We start from the raw sequence: 27,161 nt of genomic DNA, 5'->3' as shown, positions 1-27,161 counted from the left end.
AGAGGCGCTAGGGACGCACTAGTGTCCCTAGCACCTCTTTTTGCCACGGGCCCTAATTTAAATAAATTAATTTAGTGAATCACGTGCACCGGGAGAGCGGACGAATGCCCGCTCTCCCGCGACTTTTACTGTATTGGCCCGATAGTTAAATTCAACTTCCTACGTTGCCTGGTATATTGTGGTGGTAGTGGCCATTATTAAATCAGCTCTCTGGCAGAAGATATGCATGTGATGTTTCTTTCTCATGAAGCTGAACATTCTCACATATGCAGTGAGAAGAAATCAAATCTCCTTGCAAACAATTTCAGTTACCTACATAACTAATATATTTTTTTTTCAATATTTTTTCTCAGGCAGCAATCTTCTCCTCCACTGCTTTGCCAGCACTTCAGGTCTGTCACAGGAAAGGTGCAGCAGTTCAGAGTGTAGCGTCTGAGCCTGGCAGGGTGGTGAACGCGGGAGACAATCCCCTGGAGGTCCCAGCACACACCTCTGGACGAGGAGGCGGTGCACCTGTAATGCCTCCATATGTTCTGTGCACGGAACAAATTTGTATCCGTCACATTGCATCCTCTCACATGACTGCCTGTGTGCTCTCCATCTATCAGAGCACACTCCCCCAGGATCCTCTATTACTTATTGATGCCCCGTCTCTGTCTCTGCTTCTACAACACTTTTTTAACTAACTCCCGGGCTCCCTGCCCTCTACCTATCTGTGCATCCTCGCAGAACAAAACCAGAAGGAAGGAACGAAGCAAAGAGGAGAGGGACTCCCAGCACCTGTCCCCTACCCCTAGCCCTGCTGTTTCCAGGTAGTTTGGGATTACCCCTTTCTGTGTCTGAAACAGAAAGCAATTCATATCTGAGCCATTAAGGGCAGCATCACTTTTGATATACCGTACCTATATTAATAATACTGTACAGGGAATGGAAATCCATCAATGAACCAGGAGCTAGGAAGTGTGATCATTATTTCCTCACAAACTGTAAAAAGCAAAAGGTCTTTGTGTGTGTGTGTGTAGTGTGTTTATGCAACCTCGCTGCGCCTCAGATATCCCACAGCTCTTGCATTTTAAGTAAAATTTAGTATTGCTTTTGAAGTGCCATTAATATTAGTAATAATGTGGGACTGTTGGTGAATGACTTCCAGGCTAATTAATACTCTGCTTTAGCACTGCTATATTGGCTCTTTACTGGCTTTGAAGGTGCTCTCAGTCAGACATTATTCTAACTGGGAGAGCTGAGAGTGAAAGTACCTTCAAGGTACCTCTGGCTTCTTTTTGGCTGAGCCAGGCTCTGAGCATGATCCCTTCTTGGCCTTTTTGCTAAAAGTGAGAATAGGGAACAGGAGGGGAAGGGCTGAGGCTGGAGTGCAGAAGGTTTCAGTTTTGCTCTGTATATTTCTAGTTATAATTAGTGGTCATTTATTCTGTACTTGAGGGTTTTTTGTTTTCTCTGTATGGACCAACATGAGATATTCTGCTAATGTCTAGTTTCTGCATACTGCAGCTTGCTCTGTTTTTCCATTTGGTGGTGTATTGTTAATAATACATTTTATGGGGGGAGGGGAGTGGAGGTCTAAGGAAGGTGGAGGGGTACATTCTTAACCTCAAAGGGGCTAGGATTTAGAATAAGAGGTGGGTCCTGGCAGTGACCCTGCCTTGGACCCTTTACAATTTTCTTCCCTATTTTTAATACTTTGGCTGTTTCAACAGGCAACGAGGGGGTGGGATTGGGACAGAGGGGTCTCAATAAACCCCCACCAATTTAGACACAATGGCGGGCAGGGGGGGGGGGCTATCTCAGACCACACCGACCTTTTAAAAATATCCCAGGAGCATTGTGATATATGTTAATGTCCCAATGCTTCTGGGAAAATTTAACTACATCTTTAGAGGTGTAGCAACTTTCCATAAAATTATGCAGCTTGCAAATTTTATTTGCATTTTATTTACTAGTAATATGTTGATTTGCATACATTTGAATGCAAACCAGCTCATTACCATACCTGTTTGCATCACGTGTTTGTGGATGAAGATAAACTGGGGTGGAGGTAGCTCAAGGTAATCTGCTGCCTAAGGCCTTGAACTACTAATGAAAAGGTAACATAACATAACATAAGCTATGCCATACTGGGTCAGACCAAGGGTCCATCAAGCTCAGCATCCTGTTTCCAACAGTGGGCTATCTAAGTCACAAGTACCTGATAAGTACCCAAACATTAAATAGATCCCAAGCTACGATTCCTTATTGATTAATAGCAGTTTATGGACTTCTCCTCTAGGAGCTTATCCTGGCGTAACCGCATCCTCTAGCAATTAATTCCAGAGCTTAATTATGCGTTGGGTGAAAAATAATTTTCTTCGATTTGTTTTAAATGAGCTACTTGCTAACTTCATGGAGTGCCCCCTAGTCCTTTTATTGTCTGAGAGAGTAAATAACTGATTCACATTAACCCGTTCTAGACTTCTCATGATTTTAAACACTTCTATCATATCCTCCCTCAGCCATCTCTTCTCCAAGCTGAACAGCCATAACCTCTTTAGCCTTTCCTCATAGGGCAGCCATTCCATGCTCTTTATGATTTCTCTGTACTTTCTCCAGCGCAACTATATGTTTGAGATGTGGCGACCAGAATTGCACACAGTACTCAAGGTGCAATCTCATTCTAACATCAACCATTTATTCACCATTCCCTTCTTAATAATTCCCAACATTCTGTTTGCTTTTTTGATAGTCACAGTACATTGAGCCGATAATTTCAATGTATTATCCACTATGATGCCTAGATCGCTTTCCTAATATGGAACTTAACATTGTGTAACTATAGGAAGGGTTATTTTTCCCTATATGAATCACTTTGCACTTGTCCACGTTAAACTTCAGCTGTCATTTGGAAGCCCAATCTTCTAGTCTCACAAGGTCCTCCTGCAATTTATCACAATCTGCTTGAGATTTAACTACTCTGCATAATTTTGTGTCATCCGCAAATTTGATCACCTCACTTGTCGTACCCCTTTCCAGATCATTTATAAATTTATTAAAAAGCACCAGTCCAAACACAGATCCCTGAGGCACTCCACTGCTTACCTTTTTCCACTGTGAAAATAAATCATTTAATCCTACTCTCTGTTTCCTGTCTTTTAACCAGTTTGCAATCCACAAAAGGTCATCGCTTCCTATCCCATGACTTTTTAGTTTGCTTAGAAGCCTCTCATGAGGGACTTTATCAAACACCTTCTGAAAATCCAAATACATCACATCTACCAGTTCACATATGTCCACATGTTTATTCAAAAAAATGTAGATTTGTGAGGCAAGAATTCCCTTGGGTAAATCCATGCTGGCTGTGTCCCATTAAACTAAGTCTATCTAAATGTTCTGTGATTTTATTCTTTATAACAGTTTCCATGATTTTTCCTGGCACTGAAGTCAGGCTCACCGGTCTATAGTTTCCCAAATCATCCCTGGAGCCCTTTTTAAATATCGGGGTTACATTGGCCCCCTTCCAGTCTTCAGGTACAATGGATGATTTTAATGATAGGTTACAAATTAATTGTAATAGGTCTAAAATTTAATTTTTTAGTTCTTTCAAAACCCTGAGGTCTATATCATCCGGTCCAGGTGATTTACTACTTTTCAGTTCATCAATTTGGCCTACTATATTTTCCCGGTTCACTGTGATTTGGTTCAATCCATCTGAATCGTCAAACCTTCGAAACAGGTATCTCCCTAACATCCTCTTCAGTAAACACCAAAGGAAAGAATTTGTTTAGTCTTTCCACAATGACCTTATCTTCCCTAAGTGCTCCTTTAACCCATTATCATCTAACAGTCCAACTGACTCCCTCACAGGCTTTCTGCTTTGGATATATTTTTTAAAAGATTTTATTATGAGTTTTTGCTTCTACGACTAACTTCTTTTCAAATTCTTTCTTAGCCAGTCTTATCAATGCTTATGCTTTATCTTATTTTGCTCTGATGGATCTTTCTGCCAGTAATCATTTGGCCTTCCTTCCACCTTTCTTAATACGTGGAATACATTTGGACTGTGCCTTCTAAGATGGTATTTTTTTTTTAACAATGTCCACGCCTGTTGTGCACTCTTAACCTTTGTAGCTGTACCTTTCTTTTTTTTTTTCTTTTTTAACTATTTTTCTCATTTTATCAAAGTTTTCTTTTTGAAAGTTTAGTGCTAGAGCTGTGGATTTACCTAGTGTCCCCCTTCCAGTCATTAATTCAAATGTGATCATGTTATGATCACTATTGCCAAGTGGCCCCACCACCACTAACTCTCTCACCAAATCCTGGGCTCCAGTGAGAATTAGATCTAAAATTGCTCTCTCTCTTGTCAGTTTCCTGAACCAACAACTCCATAAAACTGTCATTTATTCCATCCAGAAACTTTCTCTCTCTAGCATGTCCTGAAATTACATTTACCTAGTCAATATTGGAGTAATTGAAATCTCCCATTATTACTGCACTACCAATTTGGCTAGCTTCCCCAATTTCTCTTACCATTTCACTGTCCATCTCATCATTTTGGCCAGGTGGATGGTAGTATACTCCTATCGCTGTACTCTTCCCCATCACACAAGGGATTTCTACCCATAAAGATTCAATTATGCATTTAGGGGTAGATTTTTAAAAAAAGCGCAATCCGGATTTACGCGAGCAGGACATTTAAAATCCGCCCGTTAGTCTCTTGCAGGATCTTTATCCTGTTGGACTCTATGCCATCCTGGACATAAAGCGCCACTCCACCATCAAGTTACTCCCCTCTATCATTGCAATATAATTTGTACCCTAGTATTGCACAGTTCCATTGGTTATCCTCCTTCCACCATGTCTCTGAGATTACAATTTCAGTCTATCTCATCAATCACTGCTATACACTCTGGGGTACATTTTAAAAAACAGCGCGCGCGCGAACAAAAGTACGCTGAATTTTATAAGATACGCGCATTGCCGCGCGTATCTTATAAAATCCGGGGTCGGCGCACGCAAGGGGGTGCACATTGGTGCAACTTGCGCGTGCCGAGCCCGGCGCGCGCTGCCTGTTCCCTCCGAGGCCGCTCCGAAATTGGAGCGGCCTCGGAGGGAACTTTCCTTCCGCCTCCCCTCACCTTCCCCTCCCTTCCCCTACCTAACCCACCCCCCCAGCCCTATCTAACCCCCCCCCTACCTTTGTAGGCAGATTTACGCTTACCCGAGGCAGGCGTAAATCTGAGCGCGCCAGCGGGCTGCTGGCGCGCCATTACCCAACCCAGGGGCTGGTCCGGAGGCCTCGGCCATGCCCCCAGGCTGGCGCCACACCCCTGGACCCGCCCTGAACCGCCCCCTGACCTCAGACACGCCCCCACCCCTTTTACGAAGCCCCGGGACTTACGCGCGTCCAGGGGCTATGCGCGCGCCGGCGGCCTATGCAAAATAGGCGTGCTGGCGTGCGAGTGCCCTGCGCGCGTAAATCCGGCTGGATTTACACACGCAGGGCTTTTAAAATCCAGCCCTCTATTTCTCCCATCTTACCTCTTAGACTTCTGGCATTAGTATACAAACATTTCAAAGTGTGTTTTTTATTTGTATTAACATTCTGCTTTTCAGTTAACAGGGATAAATTGGAATCTTTTAGCTCAGGTGATTCTTTACTTAAGGTAAATCTAAATATTTAAATGTCCCCTTGTGCAAAAAAGGGGATACGTAAGCAGACAGCCTCCTCTACTTTAGAAGAATGGAAAAGAGAAGATATGGAAAAATAAAGTGCTTCTGGAGAGCAAGAGAAAAGAGCGAGATGGTTTCCATGCACAGCCAGACAGTGCTGTCCTTTGAAGTTTAAGCCAGGAGTAAGCAACTCCCATCCTGGAGTGCCCCAAACAGACATGGTTTTCATGGTTTTCAGTGTCCGGTCCTGGAATGCCTGAAACTGGTCTGGATTTTAGGACATCCCCAATGAATATGCATGAGATGTATGTACATACAGTGGAGGCAGTGAATGCAAATATGTTGCATGCAAATTCATTGCGGATATCCTGAAAACCATGTCTGTTTGGGGCACTCCAGGATGGGAGTTGCTTACTCCTGGCTTAAACTTCAAAGGACAGCACTGTCTGGCTGTGCATGGAAACCATCTCGCTCTTTTCTCTTGCTCTCCAGAAGCACTTTATTTTTCCATATCTTCTCTTTTCCATTCTTCTAAAGTAGAGGAGGCTGTCTGCTTACGTATCCCCTTTTTTGCACAAGGGGACATTTAAATATTTAGATTTACCTTAAGTAAAGAATCACCTGAGCTAAAAGATTCCAATTTATCCCTGTTAACTGAAAAGCAGAATGTTAATACAAATGTCTGAGGTCAGCGTACAGGTTGCATCCTACCCCCAGTAAGCGAATGAATCACAAACTTTTCAGATAAAGGGAAGAGGAAAATCTACTCTGCCATCTCTAGAAGCAGTGCAGAAATTCCCTTCAGAGCTAGCCCTAAAGGCATGTGCGTAACACCCGTGGACATAATTATCTTGACAGGCAAACTGTTTTCCTTTCCTTGAAATACCACAATCATCTTAAGAAAAATTATTTTTAAAAACTTGCTGATGGGACCTGCCTTAGCTACTGCATGCAGAAAATGTCAAGATCTTAGCATTTCACAGGTGTAGTTTGCTTGCTTAGCTGGGGGAAGAATGCTGCAAGGGATAGGGAGGAAGGGCGTATTGGGCGGGGGGAGGGGGGAGGGGAGGCAGCACTAGCACCTGGAGCATTTGGGAAGGGGCACTGCCTCCTACCCATGCCCCCTCCCGCCAAGCAATGCCTATGCGCTCTGCGAATATGTAGTGAAACACTGCTGAGAAACTATTTCTCTTCATCTCGTAAAGGACCCACTTAATCAGGTCTGGTGAGTGTTCTTGGCTGACTGGCTATGTAAAGAAATCTTATATACTTGGTTGACTAAATGACGGAAAAACAGAGTTCTGCAGCTGCTTGGCACATCCAGTTGGGGATTAGGCAGCAGGAACTCTCGGCGATGTTAGCTCGCTCCCCAGTTAAGTGAAGGGATGGACCCCACTCTTGCTTCTGGGGACCAATGAACGTGCTCGGCTGCGGCGGCTCACCCCCTTCAGGGGTCTGTATACCAGGGATGCCTTTTCTTGGCCCATGGGAGCTTTTCCTTTAACCACTGTGCCCCATGCATGCAGTGATAAAGAGAAGAGGTGCAAGTCAAGGACAATGAGAGGAAATAGAAAATATAGGGATTGGGTGAAGGATGACATCTTGGGTTTAGGAATCTTTGGCGGGTAAATGTATTTTTAACTGGGCAAACATACATAGATGCCAGGGCCTCACGGCTCCACCAAAACAATCACAGCTCCCTTCTAATACGAAGCAGAACATTACAAGGATGAGGGCTGAGCTTTCAGGGAGGACTGGGTAAATTGACTCTCGGAGAACTGCTCTCATGTACTCTGGCTAAAGGCACCTGCGCAATTCCACAGTAGGCACGCTTATAGCGATTCAGGGCAGGTGTTCCCTGGAATCCACCAGGGACCTTCATTTTCAGTTTTTATTTTATTTGCCCTGGGAATTTTTCTGTTATAACAAAAAATTATATCTGTAAAAAAAATGATTTTTCTCCTGTTTGTCATAAAATCATTTCTCCACTGACTTTTCTCCTATGTGTTATAACAAAATCATTTCTCCCTGATTTGTCTCCTGTTTGTCATAAAATCATTTCTCCACTGACTTTTCTCCTATGTGTTATAACAAAATCATTTCTCCATTGAATTTTTTTTATTATAACATTGAAGTTCCCATGACAAATAAAATAAAACCTGAAAAAGTAGGTACCTAGTTACAAGGCATGGAAACTGAATTTTCAAATCCCATGAGCTGTTTTCCATACAAATTCTGCCTGCAGAAAAAGTCAGCAGGACCTCCGAATGTGTGAGGAAGCGAAACACGCAGGTTGCCTTTGAAAATTCTGTCACTTGATTAGACAGTGGCTACCACCTGTCCACATCATGCCATCTTAGCAAAAGCTTGTGTTTCAGTATCACTCTGCTCTGAGTGTACACAAAAGGAATTTTTTTCCCCCATCTCTCTTCTGATAAACAACTGCCCCAGCAAGATGTCCTCACATGTTCTAACATTCTGGTATGAGTATGCTAGGGAAGGTGACACCAGATTAATTACTTACTTTCAGGCCGATACAGTACAGTGCGCTCCCATGGAGTGCACTGTTAACCCACATTTGACACATCTGACAGCCGCCGCTCCTGTCCAAAAAGAGGCGCCAGGGACGTGCTAGTGTCCCTAACGCCTCTTTTTACCGCAGGCCCTAATTTAAATATTTTGTTTTAGTGAATTGTGCGCACAGGAGAGTGGCCTTTACTTTACTATATCGGCCTGTATATGAGGGCCAGCCATGTGGCTCATTGGCAGCATGGTGATTGCCCGGGTCTTTTGGAGCCGAGAATGCTGTTAAGGAAGTGCTCATAACCCCCTGTTCCCTCTAAATTGAGCGTGTATGGGTGTGCAAATGGTAAAACATAGTGGGGTAGATTTTATAAATTTGCGCGAGCGCGAACAAAAGTACGCTGGATTTTATAAGATACGCGCGTAGCCGTGCGTATCTTATAAAATCCGGGGTTGGCGCACGCAAGGGGGTGAGTTACCCGTCTAAATGGCTTTCAAATATCTACCCTGAAATGTCCACATTTCTTGTTAACCACTGATTTCAGCAGATGGGATCTTTTGCTTTATGCTACTAGAAACCCTTGTTTATTACAATTTTTTATGCATGTGCCAAACTATTATAAAGAATCAGAACTCTGGTTAATCAACTAACTGTTGTTGAAAAAGATGCCAGAAGCAGCTGCACCTCTTGCACCCTCTCAGCTGCTCTGAAGACGCGCCAACCTTTGATGGCTTTGCCCTCTGATAACCTGTACAGACGGTGTGTAAATGCACTTTAAATCCTTTAGGTGGGATCTGCCAGGTTCAACTATCTTTTTGAGTTCAGTCAGTGGATATGAACTGACTCTCCGTTACTTTTTCTAGTGCATCCAGTAGACATTTTATTTTCCAATAGTTAAATGGTTCCAGCTTCTTTTTAGCTGTAACTGCCATGGAGGAGGATCTGAGAGGTGGAAGAGATGCTGAAGCCACCGCTGGATATTCTTTGGGTCTGCCACAACTGCTTAACGAGCTTCTCTAGTCATATTTTTCCTTTCCAGTGCAAGGCATTTTTGCTGCAATTTAATGATCCTCAAAGCGAAAGCAAACACAGGAGGTGGGGGGAGGGGGTGTGTCGCCCCAGGATGTAAGTCTTGGGGAAGAGCCTTTAGGGCTGGCATGCTCAACCAGCCGCTTGGGATTCATTCCAGCAGCAGAAAAGGAAAATGCACAGATTTGTAGCCTTTTAGACTTAAATCTGGAGCATAAATACTCTCTGTATTTCAAGCAAATGAGGCATAAACCATACAGCCCAAAGAGAGGAGATAGAAAGGAAGGTAATTAATTAGAAGCAGGACTGTGCAGATGGAATGTAGAAAGTCCAGCCCAGCACCTGTCAGCCGTGTGGTGGTGTCACTAACGTCACTCAGTTTCTCTTCATTGTCCTCCTGGACCCAGAGGCGATGAAACAGAAGGACAATAATCATGTAAGCTCCCCAGGCTTCCTGATCCACACCTTGCTGAGGAACTGATCTGTCACAATGTTGGATTGAGGCTGTGCTCTCCATAGAGAACAGAGATCCCTGCACTTACATACTGACAATTTGTTTAATATATTGACTTCAAGGGCCTGATTCATCAAGGTGCTCTGCCACAGATAGGGAATAGGAAGAAAGACTGACATTTACTGACATTTACTCACATTTACACTCACGAATTATTTACAAGACCCTTACCCTCATCCACAAAAGTATTACTAACGAACACTACAACTGGCTAAACCCACCATTCCTCCCTCGTACCTCCACAAGACCCACCCGTGCTTCCCTCCGTGGAACTCTTATCCCTCCTTCCATAAAATCCACTAGACTCATCTCCACCACCAATAGAGCCCTTTCCCTTGCAGGCCCCTCCCTCTGGAACTCTATGCCTCTTGACCTACGCACCGAAACCTCCACACCTACTTTCAAAAAGAAACTCAAAACTTGGCTTTTCTTCCAAGCATACCCCCATTCTTCATCATCTTCACCAACTAACACACTAGCCCAACCATCATCTCTCTCCAACACCCCCCATTCAGGACCTACGCCCAACACCCTCCCCCTCTAAAGATTCATACAATTTTTGTATATAACCAGTGTACATATTTCTACCTCAAATCCCTATTCATATCTTATCCCTATGTATCTGTTTGCACCCTCCCCCTGCCCCCCCTTTTGTCTCGACTACCCCCCTCCATCCCTCCCCTAGTTATTTAGTTAATTTTTCTGTTACTGCGTTTATGTTATATACTGTTCTCTGTAAAGGCTATGCCTATATATATTTTGTTGTAAGTTACTTGTAAACCGGCACGATGTGCAAACGGTTGCTGGTATATAAAATTAAATAAATAAATAAAATAAATAAATGTAACTCCTTAGACCAATGCTTCTCAACCGGTGTGTCACGACACACCAGTGTGTCGCGTCTCCCGGTGTTCCACTGCGCCATTGTACTTTCCTCCTCCCTTTTTCCAGCCCCCACTGCCCAATGGGAAGCCTCCTTCATTCTGCCTGCCAGTGGGAGTAGGAAGAAGGGAGGAAGACTGGAGGATAGCAAATATAACCCCAATATTTAAAAAGGGCTCCAGGGGCGATCCGGGAAACTACAGACCGGTTAGCCTGACTTCAGTGCCAGGAAAAATAGTGGAAAGTGTTCTAAACATCAAAATCACAGAACATTTAGAAAGACATGGTTTAATGGAACAAAGTCAGCATGGCTTTACCCAAGGCAAGTCTTGCCTCACAAATCTGCTTCACTTTTTTGAAGGAGTTAATAAACATGTGGATAAAGGTGAACTGGTAGATGTAGTGTACTTGGATTTTCAGAAGGTGTTTGACAAAGTTCCTCATGAGAGGCTTCTAGGAAAAGTAAAAAGACATGGGATAGGTGGCGATGTCCTTTCATGGATTGCAAACTGGCTAAAAGACAGGAAACAGAGAGTAGGATTAAATGGACAATTTTCTCAGTGGAAGGGAGTGGGCAGTGGAGTGCCTCAGGGATCTGTATTGGGACCCTTACTTTTTAATATATTTATAAATGATCTGGAAAGAAATACGACGAGTGAGATAATCAAATTTGCAGATGACACAAAATTGTTCAGAGTAGTTAAATCACAAGCAGATTGTGATAAATTGCAGGAAGACCTTGTGAGACTGGAAAATTGGGCATCCAAATGGCAGATGAAATTTAATGTGGATAAGTGCAAGGTGATGCATATAGGGAAAAATAACCCATGCTATAATTACACAATGTTAGGTTCCATATTAGGTGCTACAACCCAAGAAAGAGATCTAGGTGTCATAGTGGAAAACACATTGAAATCGTCAGTTCAGGGTGCTGCGGCAGTCAAAAAAGCAAACAGAATGTTGGGAATTATTAGAAAGGGAATGGTGAACAAAACGGAAAATGTCATAATGCCTCTGTATCGCTCCATGGTGAGACCGCAACTTGATTACTGTGTACAATTCTGGTCGCTGCATCTCAAAAAAGATATAATTCCGATGGAGAAGGTACAGAAAAGGGCTACCAAAATGATAAGGGGAATGGAACAGCTCCCCTATGAGAAAGACTAAAGAGGTTAGGATTTTTCAGCTTGGAGAAGAGACGGCTGAGGGGGGATATGATAGAGGTGTTTAAAATCATGAGAGGTCTAGAACGGGTAGATGTGAATCAGTTATTTACTCTTTCGGATAATAGACTAGGGGGCATTCCATGAAGTTAGCATGGGGCACATTTAAAACTAATCGGAGAAAGTTCTTTTTTACTCAACGCACAATTAAACTCTGGAATTTGTTGCCAGAGGATGTGGTTAGTGCAGTTAGTATAGCTGTATTTAAAAATGGATTGGATAAGTTCTTGGAGGAGAAGTCCATTACCTGCTATTAAGTTCACCTAGAGAATAGCCACTGCCATTAGCAACGGTAACATGGAATAGACTTAGTTTTTGGGTACTTGCCAGGTTCTTATGGCCTGGATTGGCCACTGTTGGAAACAGGATGCTGGGCTTGATGGACCCTTGGTCTGACCCAGTATGGCATATTCTTATGTTCTTAGGAAGCCTTTCATTGGCCGGTGAGGCAGGCATCGCATAGCCCGGCGGTGGGGCGGGGAGGAATAGCAGTGTTGAACTCCGACGAAGCAAGGCTGCCATGAGAGCCCATCCCCGTGGTGGCAAAGACGAAACCCGACCCTGACCAAGACCACAACGGGAGCCCATTCCTGTGGCAGTGAAAAAAATAAGGCCCGCTGGAATAAAGCTGCGGCAGAACTGGAGCCCATCCCTGCAGTAAAGGAAGAAGAAGTTTTTGGTGAGAGCTGGTGTGTCTGTGTGTGAATGAGTGCCTGGGTGAGAACTTGTGTCTGTGGGTGTGAATAGATGCATGGGTGAGAGCTTGTGTGTGTGGGTGTGAATGGATGCATGGGTGAGAGCTGATGTGAATGGGTGCTTGGGTGAGAGCTTGTGTGTGTGGGTGTGAATGGAAGCCTGGGTAAGTGCGAGAGCATTTGTGTGTGATTGAGAGCTTATATATAAGAGACCATGAGTGTGATTGAGAGAGAGACTGGTCAGGGAGGTGATGTGTTTCTGTGTGAGAGAGAGAGACTGGTCAGGAAGATGACTAGTGTGCGTATGTGAGAGAGAGAGTGGTCAGGAAGATGACTGGTGTGAGAGAGACCAAGACTGGTTGTGGTATCTAATTGGGTGTGGGTGTGTGTGTGTGAGTGACTGGTAGTGGGTGCTAAGGAAGAGGACTGTGAGGACAGAGCTTCAGCAGCCACTGCTGCTTCTGGTGAGTGCTATTGACCTGCAAGGGAAAGGAGTAGGAGAGTTGCTGGAGAGGGTAAGTAAAGGTGGCTTTTTAAATTTATTTTACTTGACTGACTGCCATTTTAATTATTGGGTATTATGTGATATCTGCTGTTTTGAAATATTTTATTGATATTTGGACATGTTTTAATAATTTTTATGAGTTTTTAATTGTTGGATATTATTCTGTTCAGCAGCTGTTTTGTAACATTTTTAGTATAGCTTTACAATTATTTCTGTGTGGGGCTCTATAGCAGCTTGGCTTATTCTGTTTTCCCAATAGGAAATGTATTAGTTTTTAGGGCCTAGTTTAATAGTTGTATTTCTTAGATAGGATTGTTACTGTTTGAGTGTGTTCCATAATACAGGTGTAACTTTGTGCGGGTTAGTTTGTGTGCATTATTGCAAATCCTGAGAGTCTGTTAGGTGCTATATTTCTTTTTCCATTTCTCCAGGTTCGTACTGCATGCAGAGTGGCTTTTTTGGTTTTCCATTCCAGTTTCTGTCTCCATATTTATAATTTGTGGTTTTTCTGTACTTGGTGAAGGGTGTGTGACCGAGGTGAGGTATTTTACTAGCATATAGGCATTTGTATCAATCTTATTTGTTGTGTTTTCTCAATAGGATATGCATTAGTGGTAAATTACTGTCTTTTCTCTTTTCATAAGGAAGGCTATTGTGCCTGGTAGTAAAAGGAGTTTGTTTTGCTTTTACTGGGATGTCATCAGAACCAGAATATCTTTTTTTTGTGTGGCGAGTTGTACAGGGTAATGCCCTAGATCTGCCCTGCACTCATTGCTGGGGGTTGAGGGGATTCCTGTGGATGCAGAGTGCATGTTTACATTTAGCCCCGTGATTGTCACATGTTCAGTGTGTCACGCATGTGAGAACCATCTGTCAGGTGTGTCCCAGCCAAAAAAAGGTTGAGAACCACTGCCTTAGACAATGCATATGTAACATACTATCGTAGCAATTTTCAAAAGCCACTTATATGGATAAAATGCATTACACATATAAAACCCAGTTTTAAATATGTAAACGCTTTTGAAAATCAGGCCCTTTGTGAATCAGACTCTAAGTGTGAATACTGGGCAGAGATTCTGTTTTCTTCAGAACCCCAGACATCCAAGGACCCCAGACATCCAAGAAATGGTTAGACTTCCTGTTTTAAAGTGATGTCAGAACCAACTTTTCAAGTTTTTATCAGTGCTGAAATTGTGCTAAAAAGGTTAAAGAATTCTCAGAACCAGGTACAGTATGGCAGAACTGCAGGAAGACAAGGCAGAATCATGGGCCCTCCCAGCTCTGGACACCAGCATATGCCACAAAGACAGTCGGCTAAGCTGCAGTCTTGTTCTGTTTGGCCTCTTATTCTTCGTAAAGAAGGGGGTGCCCAATGAGCTCCATTCATCATCTTGCAAATGATGCACACTCCCACGCTTTCTGCAAAACAGCTTGGGCGAAGGAGAAATATTGAGTCCTGAGAGTGAAGTATTGCTGTCATTTGAATGGAGAAAGCCTTTTGGGCTAGGATCAAGCTTGGAGATGGTGGGGAAAGGCTAAATTGAAAGGGTCATTTGGCAGCACAAGGGTGATGGCTGCACTGTCGGCTCCCTGCACCAAACTGAAGAGATCATTAGTGAGAACATCAGTGCTAATTCCAAATCCCTTTACAAATTCTAATGTTTTCACTGCAAAACTTGTTTTCTCTTATAGCTAGGAAATCCTACTCTTCATTGTCACTCTCGCCCCGTGCTCTTTCCTGCCTATGAATACTTCAGTAAAGAAAGGAAAACTGATGGTTAGCTAAATTTGCTTGTCACTGCACAGGCCGTGACTTTCGATGTGCAACGGGAAGTGACTGAACATGTAGCTTAATATTGTCATCAATCATGGAGATCCGTCTGTAGAAGAACAGATGCAAAATTCATAAATTGAGATGTATAAAGTGAAACAGGGAACAGCAGGTACGGCGGATGTCAGGCTCCCCAGGTCCCATGCTTCAGTGCTCCTGAACATTAGTAAGTCGAAGGTGCAAAAACGTTTTTCATTTGTGAACGTCACTCTAAATTCCATGAAAACATGAAACCCCCCACAGCACCACCTGTACAGAGAAGCCGAGGGCCTGATTTAGAAAAGGTTTGGGCTGTAGGCTCTGGGAAGCCTTGGACTAACTTGAGAAGGCTGAGAGCTTGTGTCGAGTTGAGGCGACACACTCCAGAAAATGGCAAGGCACTTGCTTTCCTCAGCTAATGTTCACTCACACGCCAACCACGGCTTTAAACCTCTAACAAAACTGCTAAGCTAGCAGGGCCCCCCCCCCCTCTGGCATTCCATTACCACTGTGCTAATTAACTTGAAAGCTAGCACAGAAAGCCACCTAAATATTGACAACCCTCCCCCCACCCCCAAGTACTTAAAAGGGACTCACAATATCCACGTCTCTCAGAACAGGCCATTGAAACATGTAATCGCAATAAATCATCAGCCAAGGAAAATTCCAGTGCAGATTTTTAAAAGGCTGCAACGGCAAGAGGATCAATAGAGGCAGCAGAGGAGTCCAGCTTTCTTGTATTAAAAAATCCCCTCTCCTCAATTAGACACCTGAAAGTCCTCCTTTTTAGGCTGCTTTTAAAAAACTTACGCCCTGATTCTTGGTCTCCCAATCATGGCCTTGTTGATTTTACCCCAGATACTCTTATTAGTCTTGTCTGTTTATCTGCAGTAGATTGTAAGCTCCAGGAAGCAGGGACAGTCACTTATACGAATCTATACAGTGCTGCGTACGTCTAGCACTGCTGCAGAAATGATCAACTGCAGTAATGTTAGAAGGAACAGCTTTAAATGTGAAAGGTAGCCATCTGAAGAACAGAATTCAGCCTTCAGGATCATCATCAAAAGAATGCAAAAAACAAACTCGGTCTTGCAATGCATCCTATATAATGTAGCAAAAAGCTGCTAATGCCTGATTAATCTGTGGCTGGTGGACAAGTCTCCGTCGCCACTGCATAGGAAAGAGAAGGCAAATCCCACAAGCAAAATCAAAGCTGGCTTTAACCGCTCTAATTCTTAGGATTTCTTTTTCCTGTATAATGTGAATATTTAGTAGTGCAGTTCAGGTGGTCTTCCTGCGAGTAAAATACTCGCGAGTAATTTATCGTTTCCCCCACTGTTATGAGGGACACCGGGCAAATTCTGCTGATTCCCCTGCTCCCTGGAAGCGGTGTAGCAGGGAAGCCTAAATGGTTGTTGCTCCCCGAACCTTTTCTGGACCTGTTTAGGACACGCCCACAGACCTGCGGCAAAACCGAGCTTCATCAGAAGGCCAATCAGTTTCAGTGAAAAGTGCATAGCAGTTTAATTGATGTTTTAAATGCCATAAGCATAGAATGTAATATTAAGTTTTCCCCTGATTCCTTCATAAACGGCTCTTCTAATCTTTTGTGTTTTTAACTCACTTTCTCTCAGTCTTTGCCCCCGCGCTCACCAAAACAAACCAATGAATATCTAAGTTTACATCCTAGGTAGAAAGGGATGCAGGTCTGGGATCTCTCCTACTTGTTCGAGAACACAACATTTAAAAATTACTGCGAGTCTGCCGAGGAGTAACCTAGTGGTTAGAAGTTAACAGTGGGCTGAGAACCTGGAAAGCCAGGCTTCCTATCCTGCTTCTCCTACTGCCGCTGCTAGTGACCATGGGTGAGTCACTTCAGCCATCATTGGCTCAGGTACAACCTTAGAAAAGAACTTCTACAGAACTGCACGCAGCGGCATATTTGCCTGCATACGGCCGTACGTAGATTTATTTTATTTATTTGTTTTTGTATACCGACATTCGATCGGGATATCACATCGGTTCACATAAAACTGAACAGTAAATAAGACATGGGCTGCTTATTTTTACAGTGTAAACTTAGAAACAGTTAACAAGGAACTGATTGTGATACACGTGCCGAGGAAAGTTGGTAGCTTGCATATTGGAAACATAACTTAGGAACGGAATACATTCATAGCTTAAGAACAGTTTTCAGAGAGTTGTTTTAACAGGGTGCAGGGCAACTTGGAAGAAAAGGGAATTACGTATGACAACTGGGTGCGGATAGACCATGCATGGCAACTGTGTGTGTGGACAAACTAGAACCGTGAATATAAGATTGGCTGGGGGTGAGGTTAAAGAGGGGGGAGGGGAGACAGGGAGATCAAGGGAAATGTAAGTTGAATTTGACAGGAAGGGGGTGGGAGAGAGATTAGGTTTAGGGGAGGGGTATGGGAGGGGGGCTTTGGGCTTGAGGGAATGCTTTCATTTGCAGGCATTGGCTAGGGCCGAGGAGTGTATTCTTGGAAATCCAGGGTTAAGGGGGGTGGGTGGGCTAGGTCTCTGGCGGGAAGGCTTTCAGGAAAAGCCATGTTTTGGGGAGGTTTTTTTTGAAAGGTTTTTGTCAAGGGTTCCATTCTGAGCTGGGGTGGAAGGGAGTTCCAAAGTGTGGGGCCGGCTACTGATATGACACATTTTCTGGACTGAGGAAAGGTGTGCTGCTTTGAGGGGCGGGGGGGGGGGGGGGAGGAGGGGGACAGCAAGGAGTCCAGTTTGGGTGGATCAGAGGCTTCTTTGTGAGGTGTAGGGGAGGAGACTTGTGGTTAACCAGTCCATCTTGTTTATCATTTTTTTGTGAATTAGGGTAAGGGTTTTGTATTGGACTCTGTAGATGATGGGTAACCGGTGAAGGTCTTTGAGGATGGGGGTGATGTGGTTGCCTTTGCTGTTGTTTGTGATGTAGTACCTGTAGAAGTTTGAGGGTGGACGCAGGGAGGCCAAGGAGGAGAGAATTGCAATAGTCGAGTTTGGAGAAGAGTAGTGTTTGGAGGACGGTTCGATAGTCTTGGGTGTAGAGGAGCGGTTTGAGCTTTTTCAGGGTTTTGTAGTTTGAAGAATCCGTCTTTGATTATTGTGGAGATGTGATGTTTGAGGTTTAGTTTGTTGTCGATTGTTACTCCAAGTTTTTACGGTGTGCATGAGCTGGGTCCCCGTGCAGTTAGGTGTGGGGACAATAGGGAGGAGTGTGGTGTGGACGTTTGTTATGTATATGATTTCGGTCTTGTTTTGGTTAAGGGAGAGGGACAGCTGTGAGAGTAGCTGGGTTATTTTAGACAGGAGTTGGTTCCAGGTGTTTAGAGTATTTTCAATGGTTTTGTTTAAGGGGAGCAGGATTTGTAGGTCATCTGCGTAGACATAGTATGTGAAGTCTAATTCAGAGAGGAGATTGCAGAGGGGGAGGAGGTATAGGTTGAATAAGGTGAATAAGAGGGATGAACCTTATGGGACGCCGTGAGGCAGTGGTATCTGGGAGGATTCTGTTGCATTTATTTTTATTTTGAAGGTTCTGTCTGTGAGGTATGATCTGAACCATTTGATGGTGGTGTCGCATAGTCTGATTTCTTTGAGTCTGTGTAGAAGTGTTTTGTGGTTGATGGTGTCAAAGGCGGAGGAGATATCAAGGAGTATCAGGAAGTAGGATTGGCCACAGTCGAGTCCTCGAAGGATTGTATCGGTGAGGGTGAGAAGAAGTGTTTCTGTGCTGAATAGTTTCCTGAAGCCATATTGTGTTGGTAGTAGGATGTTATGATCTTCTAGGTAGTCAGAGTTGGTTGTTGACTGTTTTTTCAAGGATCTTGGCTATGAAGGGTAGGTTGGAGATGGGTCTGTAGTTAGCTGGGTCAGATTTGTTGAGGTGGGGTTTTTTGAGGATGGGTTTGATAACGGCGTTTTTTGAGTTTGTCGGGGAATATGCCTTGCTCAAGAGATAGGCTGATTATATCAGCCATGGATTTGGCGATGAGATTGGAAAACGAGTTTTAGGAGTTTGATGGGGATGGGGTCCAGAGGGGTGGGTGGTGGGGTTCATCTTTTTAATGATGGATTCAATTTCGATGGATGCAAATGGATCAAAATGTGACCATGTAATGTTGTGTGAGGAGGTTGAGTTTGGTAGCTCCATGTTGACTGGGGGTATCTTGGCAATGATGTTGGCGACTTTGTCCTTGAAGAAGTGCGCTAGGTTTTCGCAGTTGATGGTGGAGGTGTCGTAAGATGTTGCTTTCTGATTTGGGTTAGTCAGGTCTGTGACGTAGGAGAAAAGGGTCTTGGGGTTGAATTGATAGTCGTGGATTTTTTTTGTGTAGAAATCTTGCTTCACTTTGTCAAGGTCAGTTGCATATCTGTGTAGTATTGTTCTGTATTTGTCTTTTGGTTCTGGGGTTGGCATTCTTCTCCATTTCTTCTCTGCTTGTCTCAGTGTTCATTTTGTGTTTTTTAATTCGAGGGTGTACCAGGGAGTCTTGTGTTTGGCTGCTGTTTTGATTTCTTTCCTTAGGGTGGGGCTCTTGGTCTTGGCTATTTCGGAGTTGATGGAGATCCATGAGTTAGTGGCAGAGTTAGCATCGTTCTTGTTAAGAGTCTTTAAGGCTTCGGGTAGGAGTTCGGTAAGGTCATTGCTGGAGCAAGGTTTGATGAAGTTGATGACATTGTTGGGAATGATTGGCTTCATGAGAGGGTGTTGTAGTTGTAGTTTGGTTTGTATGAGTTTGTAATCAGACCAGGGTATTGTGGTAGCTGTGGGCAGGTGGAAGTTGGAGATTTTGTTGTTGATGAAGATTAGGTCCAGGGTATGGCCAGATTTTTGGATAGGGGTGTTGATTATTTGATTGAATCCAATTGCAGACATGGTGGTTAGGAGGAGTTCGCAGGTAGGAGATAGAGGGGTTGTGTCACTGTGGAGATTGAAGTCTTATAGTATGATGGCGGGTATGTCCATGTTGATGTTGGTGGTTATGGTTTCGATTAGTGGAGATAAGTTGCACTGGAATAGGCCTGGGAGTGCGTAGAGGAGGAGGATTTTGAGGTTTTTGGATTTGAAAAGGCTTGTCTCAAGAGGGGGGAAGGTTGAGTGGTTGGGATGAGAATTTGAGGTTTTTTTGTGCTAGGAAAAGGAGGCCGCCACCTTTCCTTTTCAGTCGAGGTATGGAAAAGATGTTGTAGATGGCTTTGGGAAGTTGGTTTAGTAGAACGGGGTCAGTGTTTTTGAGCCAGGATTCAGTGATGCAGATAATGTCAGGTCGGCTGTCTAGGAGGAGGTCTTGGAGGATGGGGATTTTCTTGGTGATGGATTGGGCATTGATAAGGAATAGGGTGAAGGCAGAGAGAATGGACCAGTGGAAGTTGGGATTAAAGGGAATGTTGGTGAGACGACTGGTGTGCAGGGATAAGCTTTTGGGGGCATATGCGCATATGCTGCAGGGTAGAAAAATGCGTATTTTATAAAACACACATATAATCATATGCATGTGTTATAAAATATTATCGTAATAGGTCAGCATCCTGGCGAATCTACCTGGCTCTTTAAATCGAGGCTGCGAGCCTGACCGCTTCCTCTTCTCACCTGATCCTGCGACCCTGCCATCTCAGCTCCGCTCCCCGCGATTGGTAGCAGACCCATCGGGGTTAGGAGCAGGAGCACGCCACAGCCGCCCGCCGAAACCACCCCCGGGATGCCCTTTGGACAAGGCCACTCCCCTCTCCATGAGGCCGCGAGCCTAGGCAGCCTTGTGGAGAGGGGAGTGTGTGTTTTGTTGGGTTTGTGAGAATGAGTAAGTTTGGGGAATGGGGTGTAATACTACCATGTTGGGATGGGTGAGCGAGAAGATTTTTAGGTGCAACCTGATGAGGAAGGGAGGAGGTTTGAGGAAGGTAGGGGGAAAAAGAGGGGAGGGGGTGTTCAAAGGGGGTGGCACAAAGGGGTGCACTAAGGGGCAGGCCCCTTTGTTGCGCTCCTTTGGCGCACGATGCCTAGGCTCGCGGCCTTGTGGAGAGGGGAGTGGCCTCTTGGAGAGGGGAGTGGCCTGGTCCAAAGGGCATCCTGGGGGTGGTTTCGGCGGGTGGCTGTGGCGTGCTTCCTGCTCCTGACCCCGATGGGTCTGCCACCAATCGTGTGGAGCGGAGTTGAGATGGCAGAGTCGCAGGATCAGGTGAGAAGAAGAAGCGGTCAGGCTCGTGGCCTTGATTTAAAGGGCCAGGTAGAGTCGCCAGGATGCTGACCTATTACGTTAATATTTTATAAACACTGCATATGATATATGTGTGTTTTATAAAATACGTGTTTTCTACCCTGCAGCATACGCGCATATCTAGGCTTATGCGCCAGTATATGCAATGCAATGAAACCACCATATCAATGCACTGAATGCAGGTACTTTATCCACCTGTTTTAAATATATGTGTGCATATATTTTACACATGTAAGTTGATGTATTTTATGACCTGTGAGCATCAATGAAATTATCAGTTTGCCCAGTCCTTCTCCAGGTCATCGAGACCCTCCTGGTTCTTCAGCCTAAACACTCCCTAGTTCATCCAGACCTCCCACCCAGTCAGCCCTACACAATAAGCACATTTAATATCACTTATATCAGAAGGTGCAAAAATACCCCAGTAAGCTGGAAAATGTACACAGGTATTTTTCTTCTAAAATAGCAACTTACGTGAGCAAGTGTTGGCCCCGCCCAGGAATGCCCCTAGACTGCCCCTTTTTTTACATGCGTATACATGCGCACAAGAATGAAAAGGAACGCATATTTTGGATGCTTATAAAATACAAAATTTGCCAAGTATCGGCTACACACAAACAGAGAGTCTCATTTTTATGTGCGTAACGTTTTGTAAATTCACCTTTCAGATTGTAAGCTGTCTGGAGACAGGAAAATAGCTACACAGTACCTGAATGTATCTCACCTTGAGCAATCAATGGAAAAGCATGAGTGAAATATAAAAAAACAACAAATTACCAGGGAAGCCTCATGGTATCTGTTAGTAATTCCTGCCAGAAATAAGCAACAATCTGCCTCATTTTTACTGCGAGAGCCTGATGTACTAACTCGTGGTATTTTCCACAGGAGAGTGACTGTTTTGCGTGCATTTTGCCTCAGATGCTCATGACCTCAGAGATTATTGGCATCCGTAGCAAAATTGTGAGAGACTTTTTGTTGCACTGCCACCATGGCCAGGAAACTTTGTGCATCTGAGGCTGTGGCAATATTGAGCTTCTGCAGAGATGTGAGATTCTCCACCCCTTAAGTGTCAATAAATGACCCCATGCCCGTTCTCAGGCCAAAAACAAATGCCATATTCAAATTCTACATGAAGTCCCATCCTCTTGTTCCCTCACCCCTTGCCCCCCAAAAACATGTAAAAGCACAATTTGGGGTCAACTCCCCCATGCCCCAAAAGCTTACCCCTGCAAAGGAATCAGCTTCTAGGAGAAGAAGTGACTCCTAATCGCTCCTTCTCCCATTGCCGCCTGGTTCCAAAATGGCACCGGCTGACCTGAGGTGGTAGGGTATTAACTATAATTTTTTTTTGTGAAAACAGGCCCACGGAGCCTTTTTCATGTGCCTGTTTTTGTTTAAATTGCCAAGAAATGAGTTTTCTTTGCATGATTTTGCATACAGCAGCTCATTACTGGGCAATTTGAATATACTCTCAACCCATCTATACACAGAAGTTTATTCCTGCAAAGCAAGCATTTGCAAACCTTTTTTTGAAAAAGGGGATTTCACATTTTTTGCGTGGTGGTGGGCATTTTGCAAAATTTTTCAAGCAACAACCAGTTTTGCGAAAAAAAAATTAAAAATCGCAATTTAGTACATCAGCCTCTGAGACGGTAACAGAAAACAGCCGTTCCTACTGGAGGATGAATCACAGAAAGAAATATATCCTGTTCCTCTAGTCTGAGCTTTCTGGCAGCCACTTATTCTAAAGAAAAAAAACTGGTGAGAGGCAAGTTTCAAACAGAAACTCAAGAGGAAAAGGATGCAAAAACCTGTCAGATACCGCACTGTAAATACCGCTGGTTCATTCAGGGGACCCTACAGTTATCCACATGGATCATGCTCATGCACTTTGAGTAACATACATGCAATGCAGCAAGCATGAAGAGGGCTGCTACATTTGTGAAATAGGCCAGAAGCTAATGACAAGAATAGACCTTCACAGACACATGATAACACGCCCGTAGAGGAACATTTTCCCAGTGCAAACTATTGCATCTATTGACCTTATGATCAGAATACTACAAGAGAACATTCAAGGCAATTCAAACATTTAAGCAGGGCTGGCTCTAGGGCAAATGGCGCCCTGTGCGAAAATTAATGGTGTCTCCCACCCTCCCCCAACTGATCTCTGCTTCTTGGGGGCAAAGGGATTCATTCTGGGAGGAGGAACCCCCCCTCCCACTCCACAGATTAACACGGATTAGTGACAGTGGGCACAGCTTCTCTCTCCCTCGGACCCTCAGCACTTCCCCCCCCCCCCCATTCCCTCCCCCCACTCCAGTGCTGGCCTTAGAAATACCCATTCTCTAATATAGAAATGCTGCATCTACAGAATAAAGAGACATTTTTTCATTTTCTATCAATCATGAGAGCCAAAAATCTTCAACACAAATTTTACATTTTGTTTAAATAACCAAGAACACACCCTCTAGACTATGTATACCTTGGCCTGCTATTAATTGTATCTGGGAACTTGGCTACAAAACATTACAAAATCTCCTAAGAGCCCTATAGGCAATAAAGAAAACCCTGGTCAGCATTTGACAGCATTGTATCAACAATTTTAGAAAATGGAAACAAGATCTTATTCAGATCATATCAGATTACAAAAAATATACCCACTGCTGTTAACTGTTGGAGATAAAGAATAAAGAGACTATAAAGCATAAATAGAAATGTGCAGACAAAAACTGAACTGGAAATCACAATAAGTCAGATGCTGTATGCAGTGCAACATTATCATTACTCATGAAATATCAAATATAATTAAGAAATATAAATCATGAATCATAATAGTAAAACCATACTAATAAAAAGAATACACTCTGAAGTACCAAAAGCAGCATGTGAAAATCAGATAAATAAATATTTCAAAACATCTGATGAATAAAACATCGAAAAATTAAGAAATGTTATAAATTTCCCAAAACACCAATACAAAATTTCAAAAACATCAGAAACATCAAATATTACCCCAAAATTAAAAACTAATTAGGATTAAAAAAATCTGCTCCCATACCTGGGATCTTTTGATTTCCAGTCACCCTGAGATTGTTGTGGATTAGAGGTGGGCCGCACAGACTGTCTTCTCTCTCACATACACACATACTTACATGTTCATTCTCTCACACTTCCTCTTATATACATCCCTATGCTTTCACACACACCACTCCATCTCTCATATACACAAGCTCTTTCTCCCTCACACACACACACACTTATACAGACTCTTTCAGACACATACATTTATTTATTTTTAATTTTTCTATACCGATGTTCCTGTATACAATACATGTGTGAGACCATATGTGATACATGCACATATGGTCTCACACACACACCTTCTCTTTCACATACACAGAGGGCTTTAATACCTGTATTATGTGTGAGCCTTTGTGCATATGTGTGTGTGAGAGGGAGGCCTGTGTGGCGTGGTAATGTGTGTTGTGTGTGGTGTGTGTGTAAGAGAGAGAGAGCCTGTGTGTGCATGTGATAGAGAGAGCTCACACATACATACAGATTCACACACACAATAGGCTCTCATGCTCTCTCTCATACACACTTACACATGTTCATTTTTTTCACACACTCCCTCCCTCTCACATACACAAGCTCTCTATCCTTCACAGACACACAGACAAGCAAACAGGCTCTCACACACACAGACAAATGCACACACACTCCTCAATGCCTCCTTCTCTCTTTGGCTGTGGATGGGGTCTGTCATAGCACCACTGGTCCTCTCTTTGGCCATGATGGGATTGTGGTCCACTGTGACTCCGCCGCCCCTCTTCCAGCCATGGCAGGATGAGGTCTGCTACAGCTTGTACTACCTCTGTTGAGCTGCAGTAGGATAGGGCCCAGCCACAGCCCTACCAGGGCCTCTCTTCTCAGCCACACTAGGATGGGAAACTCATAGTGGCATCACTATGTCTCTTAAGGCTGCAGTAGGGCATGGGGTTTGCCTGCTGCCCCACTGCCCTCTTTTTGGGCTGCAGTGGGACGGAGTCTGTTTGTTTTGCCTCTCTTCAGACCACGGCCCCACCAGGTCTCTCCTGCTGCACAGGGTGGCTGATTCTGTTGGTGCCTAGGATGCCCCTTAGCTCATGGAACTTGGAGTGACCACTGGCCTGCCTTACCAAGAGGCTGGCCCTGCTGCCTCCCCCACAGGTGCAACTGCAAGCTATGCACACCCGCTAGTGGCAGGCCTGCATTTAAGACATTTGAAATTAAGATGGCCAAGCACTTTGAAGCAAACACAAAGGACTAACAGAGAGAATGTGTCCCTCACTTATTAACAGACATAGGGTCAGATATACAATAGTTTTTGACCCATTTTGCCCCCAGGGAAAAATGTTTAATGCAGCTGGTCCATTGCCTTTCTACAGCTCTAAATTCTCCTGTTTACTTGTTTGCCTCCCTCAACTTTCTCATCTCTATCTAGACACATAACCCCTCATCCGTTTACTTTCTAACTCTTTACAGCTTTGAAACAAACACTAATGTTGCAGTCCAACCTACAATTTATTTATATATTCAGGCAACATCATCCTTAGCTTATTCTGCAGTGACTTGATGAAGAGCAGAGCTCTCAAAAGCTTATCACAAATATATTAAGCGAGTGCACTCGCAAGGTGGTGCCTAGCCGTACAGCTGTTTTTGCAGACTTTCTTCTATTTCTACATATGAGAGGGGGAAGAGGAGAGAGAAATGGAACACTTTAGTCTGTGGTTATGACAAGAAAGTTAAAGGGGCCACCAGTCTTGGAAATGGGAGGACAGGTTTGTATATAAAACGAAGCAGGGGAGAGAAGCAAAAAGGGGAGGGAGGAGGAAGGAACGAGTGAAACATGGTTTTAATCAGATATCCTCGTGTAGATGAACTAAATCAGATATTCCTCCCCCGCCACCCACACACCCAAAAAAAAGAAATAACACCCAGAACAAAACCAGGACACATAAAAAATCTTTTTCTTCTATTCCTTTCAAAAAGAGAGCAGGCAAACCTTTAGATTGCACAAATCACCTGAATGCAATAAAAACGACGGAAGGAGAAGCCTGGAGGTCCTAAAGCCACAGCAATGAGGAAAGAGCATGAGGAAAAAGAGCAGGGAAGGCACCACTTACAGGGAGGGACCGTGCCGGAGACCTTCAGCTTCCGATCGCAAAGTCAGGCTGGAAAGTCTCAGCCCCTGACCTCACCCCCCCCCCCCCCCCCCCCCCCCAAAACCCCAGAAAGACCGCACTAAGGAGCAACGCGAGGCAACATCTGGCGAGAGAGGCGGCGGGACTTACCCCTGCATTTGCCAGGTTCCCTTCCCGCGGATGCCGGAGCAGCTCGGGGGCTGCCGAGGCAAGGCAGGGCTGGCCGATGAGGTGGGCGGCGATAAGGCACCTTTCCAGCTCTCCGAGGAGCTCGGCTCCCTCCTTCCCCTCCCCCTCTGACCTCCTCGCATACCCGGAGGAGAGGCAGGGACGCTCGTGTGGCAGCCAAGGGAAGTGGAGGAGCATTAGGTCAAATGAATCCGCCACCTCCAGCACCAGGCTCCATCTGTCCAAGAAAGGGAGAAAGCCCTAGGTATACTCAGTAATAACACTTTCAGCCATGCATGCGGCGCAAGCGGGTAGACTACTGACAAATAACATATGCACGTGTATTTATGGATTTAAACACACTCATTTATCATATATCTATCATATCCACTGACAGACATGAATACATACACACAAGTATCAAATGTTTGTAATCCCTACCCATTTAGAGATAAACGCAGGCAAATATTTTTGTGCAGGGACTGCACCGGTTGCAACTTCCTGGTGGGATAAAGGAACAGGCAACGAAATTATTGGATTTCTTGTAAATATGTTTTGATTTAAATTACTGGAATAAAAAAAAAGGAGGGGGAAGAAAGAGTACATTATACTGATTACTAAGAACAAAACATAAAAGTTGCCATACTGGGTCAGACAGAGGGTCTACCAAGCCCAGCATCCTGTTTCCAGCAGTGGCCAGTCCAGGTTACAAACACTTGGCAAGTACCCAAACATAA

The 27,161-nt window shown here is 44.1% G+C and overlaps 1 protein-coding gene across 2 annotated transcripts in view; it reads right to left on the bottom strand.

Annotated features, from left to right (window-relative positions):
• Positions 1 to 26,562, bottom strand: part of FAM163A (family with sequence similarity 163 member A) — a 70,354-nt gene extending 43,792 nt beyond the window's left edge. For both annotated transcript variants that reach the window (XM_029618902.1, XM_029618900.1), the window contains exon 1: positions 26,407 to 26,562. The gene's annotated coding sequence lies outside the window, so the exon portion shown is untranslated. The remainder of the gene's footprint in view (positions 1 to 26,406) is intronic.
• Positions 26,563 to 27,161: the final 599 nt, after the last annotated feature.

This window comes from Rhinatrema bivittatum, chromosome 10 (assembly GCF_901001135.1).
Source record: "Rhinatrema bivittatum chromosome 10, aRhiBiv1.1, whole genome shotgun sequence".
Taxonomy (NCBI): domain Eukaryota; kingdom Metazoa; phylum Chordata; class Amphibia; order Gymnophiona; family Rhinatrematidae; genus Rhinatrema; species Rhinatrema bivittatum.
The sequence above is the reverse complement of the archived record's forward strand: the minus strand, read 5'-3'. Positions and strand labels throughout refer to the sequence as shown.